This window comes from Falco punctatus (assembly GCF_963210335.1).
Source record: "Falco punctatus genome assembly, chromosome: 3".
Lineage (NCBI taxonomy): Eukaryota > Metazoa > Chordata > Aves > Falconiformes > Falconidae > Falco > Falco punctatus.
Window position 1 is genome coordinate 42,139,551 of NC_137582.1, and position 6,000 is coordinate 42,145,550.

Below are 6,000 nucleotides of genomic sequence, written 5' to 3' on the forward strand. Positions count from 1 at the left end.
AAGTACTGGGAGCCCTGAAGCAGGATTTATTGTGTTCTTGAATGACAGCCCAAAGTTGCAGAGCACCTAGCAAGATGAAGCTTACTTTAGCTTGCTCCTTAGGCACTTTTGGAAGACACACTATTTTTTTATTAATAGTAATAATACTAGTAATTACTCTGTGCATTAAGCCAACAGCCATTCAGGTGGAGTCTAAGCTATTGAAAATAACCTGGAAACCTAACCAACTAAAACCATTCTCTATGCTTCCTGGAGGGGAATGCTTCCACCTCCAGCATGGTGCTAGAGAAGGTGGAGAAGCCTCTGTGCCTAAGCTGCTTTTAGCTACCAAGCACTCTTGAGGAGATCAAGGCCACTCTCACATGGAAATCACCCATGCCACATATTTGTCCCAACATGCTTGGAAATTGTCAGGAAAATGAAGGTTAGAAGATCGCTCCCTGTCTGGAACTGCTTCACTACCCACCAGTCTGTTGATCAAAATTTCACCATCATTTCTCTGCCTATAAAATGCTCTAAACATTGCATAACAGAAATGAACTGAGAGCCCTGCAAGATCAGGCTTCCGAGTAGGTGGCAGAGCATCCTGTGGTTTCGGCCTGTTGGGATTTGGAATTTGTTGTCTGAACACTCAGCTGACCACGTAGCTTACCGCTTTCAGCACGCCTTGTTTCCTTTAGACTCCCATACCTCTGCTCAGTCACCCAAGAGAGCTCTACCCCCATGTGCCCTGAAGGGTCTGCAAATGCACCTGTGACACGTGGTCCTTGCAATCTACAGCTGGCCCGTGATACTCAAGTGTTACCTAAGAGACCCTAACAGAGAGACAAGGTCTCCGTTTTCCATTCAGACAATATTTCTACATGAAGGGAAAAAAGAAAAAGGAGAAAAAGACTGTACATGGGGTAGCCTTAAATCTGTGAGTCTAATCTGCTGCTGTGTCAAAAAAATCACATAGTGTTGAAGGCACATGGGCTTACCTGTGCTCAGCACATACAAATCAGACCTTTCCTATGCCACAGACCCCAGAATCCCTGGCAGTTCAAGCACAGCCAGTTTTTATACATCTGAGATCTTAGACGACAGAGATTTGGCTGTGCTGTGAGTAAAATTTAGTCCCTTCTCATCTTAACTTTCCTGAGGGATAACCTCCTCCTCAGAGGGTGAAACAGCTAACTTGAGACAATGAGCTGTGGCATAGCTCAAAGCCACAACAAATTTTTACTAACCATGGAGCCTTTTCTAGCAGATACCTGTATCTGGACTGTGGTGCAGAGTACAATGGGATTTAATAAGTGCCATTAAAACTGGCGGACAGCCCTGCTCCTGGAGAGGGGCCATATATTTAAGAACTATGCAAAATATTATGCAGTATGCATGTGACCAAATTCTTTGTAGAGGAAAATCCCTGGGACTGTGTTAAATTAAATAGGATTACGGCTTTTGCTGATCTGTATCCAGTGTGACCATACAAGGGTATTAGTTTGATAATATTTAAGGACTTAGCTCTACAGCAGCAGCAATCAGCTGTCTAAGCTCAGCGACTGTGTTGTCAGTGAAAATGTTAACTATTAAAGAGATTGTTATTTACATTGCCCAAATTAAACATGTGACACTCAGCAGCTGGCAAATTAAGCACAAGAAAGTTATGCATAGGTCAAGGCATTTTCTCGTTTTGGAGTAAGTAGGGGGAGCGAATCGTGGGATGTGCCTCCTGCAAGCAGCACTGCTGAGCCCTGTTCTTCTGAACCCATGGGTAATGCTCCCATCAGCTTCAGCGAGAGTGGAGGCAAATGGGTGTGATGCTATCAAAACCCTCACCCTTGCGCCTGAAGCCTTTTCTCAGAGTGGCACAAATGGATTGTTAGACACTTTAGCAATATAGCATGGTACCTAAGCTGGGAACATTCCTTGTCAACCCGACATTCCTTTACCAGGAGTCACTCAGGTAGTGGCATTATTGCTACGGCTGTCTCCAGTCACTGAAATCAGAGTGACTGTGGCATATGCTGGCAAACACTAACATTTTAATGGCTCTCTGCAAAAAAGCAAACAGCTCTTTTCAAGCCTGTTTCTGCACAGAAACATACACATGTGCATAAATATAAATATGCTCAACTGGAAAACATTAGGAGCCTTCCTAAATGTAAAGTCTAGTAATGCAATATGAAGAACATTCAAAGTAGAAAAAGGATCTAAGCCACAGCCAAGTTTAAAAGTCACAGAAATTATCCTACTGATTTCAGTAAAACCAAGATTTTCATGACTGTATTGAAAGTGATATTATTTCAGTAAATGGATGACATAATCAGACTATTTTTATATCAATTTTAAACCATATTTTATTGTGCTAAAGACTAACATATATATATATCTATCCTATAAAAAGCCTAACAGTACATCTTCAGTTATCTTGTATGCATAGATTTTTTACCAAAAATAAAATAAAACTGATAATCAGCTTGCTCGAAGAGGACTCTTATGCCAAGAATGGATTATATGAAAAAGACACCTTTAGCATTCTGTTCTTAAGGTATTCCAATCTGTATATTTTTAGTAGGAGAGGAAAACATTTCTAATACTTCCTTCATGTGTTCTACAGTCAGCACAGATAAAATAAAACAATAGGTTTACCGTCTTCTCACATGTCTAACACTGGAAGAAGACTCTACTCGAAGGCCACATTTCTAAAAGAGATGTCTATATAAATCCTATTGAGGATAACTGTGCTGTGCAAGTGTGGCAGAGCATAACAATGTGAAAATAAAGTATGATTATAGTGTGGGCTGCAGAACGATCACTCATAAGAATACAGAACACGAGATGTAGTGGGTTGATTCTCAGCTCCCAGACAAGGCTTGCAGGGCTGCCAGGACAAAATATCCTTTGTGTTCAAATGAAACAGCCATGCACCAGAGGTCAGTCAGGAACACAAGCGTAGGAGAAGCCTAGCGCAGCTTTCCAGTCCCCAAGATTGGGTCTGTTCTTTGCATAGCACCATGAAGACAGACCTAATCTGCCCCCATCATACTAAAATCCTCACACACGAGCAGCTGGCTATGTAAGACAGAAAAGACATGACGCCCAAAGCAGCCTTACTCGGGCGCTGCAGGCAACTTCTTGAATATGAAGAGTCCCTGCAATGGAGGGTGATTTTTGATCACCTTGCTGTCATATCACCTCACTTCTACCTGCCATACAGTTAGAAGATCTTTCATGTGCAAATATAGCTATGATCCACCCAGTTGCTCTCCATATGCTTCATAAGTTTACAGTGAACTTTGATTAAAATCCAATTTCTTCATTTTGTTATTTAACCTACTGTTAATATTATCTTATTTCCTTGACTGAGTTCATTGGTTTTCTATGTGATTGAGTGACTCGGATTAAATATCTAGGAAATTTCTTAGGGTGCCCCAGCTGATTTTTTTCTGGCTTAGTCAACCACCTAGCATTTTAAACAGAAGGGGTTAAAGAAATACAAATGTGAGTTGGAGTCTTACCAAATTTCCTTAGACAGTTTCTTCCAGAATTGTCAGGAACACTGTTTATGCCTCCTTAAGCTTTTGGTGTGCTTTCCAGATGGATGTTGTGGGATCCCAGCTTTGTAAGCAAAACCATCCAACTAAAATACATGTGTGCCTGGACAGGTTCTTCATCGTACCCTGGAGCAACCTGAACTTATGGCAATTCCCAAGGATTTGTACAGCTATGCTAATGCTAGGGCTCTTCTCCAGAAGACACACAAGTTGTGTCTGCTCTTGTCTTATTTTTTATATTAAAACTCAGGGAAAGCTCTAGCTTAGACAGCATAATTTTAAGTTAGAAATACTTTATTATCACATCTACAGCAATATCAAATAGTCAAATGATAAACTACATTTCATTTAAAATAAGAATCAATGAGCTATTTGGAAACCCATTAAAGTTCACATCACTATATTTTTTAAACATGAACAGATGTTTTCTAAAAGCCTTATCCTGACGTGCACTACAAAAGATCTGTCTTCTAAGTAAATTACTACTCTATTGCAATGGCACAAAAGTAATATTAGTGAGGGCTGTTCCCAGAGCTGTGTGCTGTAGGTGTGAGGGCTATGGGCAGGAGCATCTCTCCTGGTGAGGAAGAATTCCTAGATGCCTCAAAATCTTCATGTAGTCCTTGAATTGCTGCAATGGTGCCAAGGGTGACAGTGGGTCTCAGGGGAAACAAATACCACTGAGACATAAAATATTTTCTCAAGTGTCAATATTTATTAAATATACTGAATTCAAGATGAGAATCTGGATAACACAAATTACTGTTGGGTACTGATGTATATTCTCTAGCAATTACTTTGCCTGGGTAAACACAGCTTCCATTTTACTAAGACAAGAGAAAATCCTCTGCCTCTATTCCTGAGAACCTAAACAGAAAAAAACCAGCCTATTTACATTAAAATATTATCTGTCAGCTCGTTTGCAGTTCTGTCAGTTACCCGAACAGGAATACAGCAGAGGTTATGACTGTATGCCTCTTTGTAATTGTTTTTATACATCAAGCATGTTGCCAAGGAACACCTGTGTGTTTTGGCTTAATTTTTTATCTTCAGGAGGTTTTCTGTAATACAAAAAAAAACCCAAAACCAAAACCCAAACAAACGAAAGCTTTAAATGTATCTGTGATCTCCCATGCCATGTGTCACAGCAAATCCTACAACATGGTGGTAGATCATAACTAATTTCGTACATGAAAAAAATCAGCATACAGTTGTACGCAGAAATGTATATTGTTAAACTGTAAGAACAGTCCCTGCAGTGCTTTTAGCCTGGGCCAGCTTGAATTCCCTAGCAGTTATTGGACAGAGTCTGGAAACTGGCACAGATGCAGCGACAGGCAGTTTGCAGGTGGTCACTGCTCAGAAAATAATGTAATTGGGTAGATGTGAGATGCTCCATGCCAGTCTCTTCAATGCCAGAGAGCACTCGCTGGCACTTTTAAATTTACCAGCATAGCTACAAGCCATGTGTTCCCTTTTCTCTTTCTCGAGATGATAGGCAGCAGAAAGTTAAAAACAACTATACATGCCAATGTATCGACTTGTACTGAGTTTTCAGGTGCAAGGGAAAAAGTAGGCTGGTAATCATATTGTTATAGATGTAGTTTAAAGGCTAAATTAATCCTTGTTCCAAAATCACTGACCTTTATTTTTATGTTAGATCAATAATAATAAAATATTGGCAAGTAATACAAATTAAGTTTCTCACAACCTTTAAGCAATGCTTTGTCATCCAAAAAGTTAGGTTAAAATTGAAGACATTTGAGAAGAATGAGTCCTTTTAAGATGGATACGTATGTCAGGATCCAGCTCCCAGAGTATAATATAGTTGTTTACTTCATTTGTTAAAAATGTTACCATAAACCTTCCTGGTGAAAATTAATTCTCAAGACATTAAAAAAATCAATTACCAAGCATAGAGCTTTCTTTGTAATGATGTTACATACTGAAAATTCAATTTGGCTCATGGCATTGTGGTGAGGGCTTCTTCTAGATTTATGTGTGTACCATTTAAAGGTTTTGCAGGTAATCATCTGCTCAGCCTCACTGAAAACAATGGTACAGAACAGAATCTGTCTCTTTAAGCACCATTTGGTTGTGAAAAAGAAAATGGAACCCACTTCACTTTTCAATCACTATATTCCTTCCCCAGTGCTACATCTATCATTCATGTTACCAGCTGTAGTTCCACAGAACAGTAAAAACCTCTCTATTAGAAAGCCATTTATAGATCACCATTTTTCTGATTTTTACTACATCTTTCTGTATAGGTTTCTTATTCTAGCTGTGTATTCCCAGCTATCTGAAGATAGTTTTACAGCCAAGTTGAATGTCATATGTTACTTAAAGAATTTGTTAAATATTCAAAAGACCAAAACGGACTAGCCATGATTTCCAGGCACAATATTTATCAGGCAAAATTACATAAAGAAACTACAGAATGAAACATGTTATTTAAAAC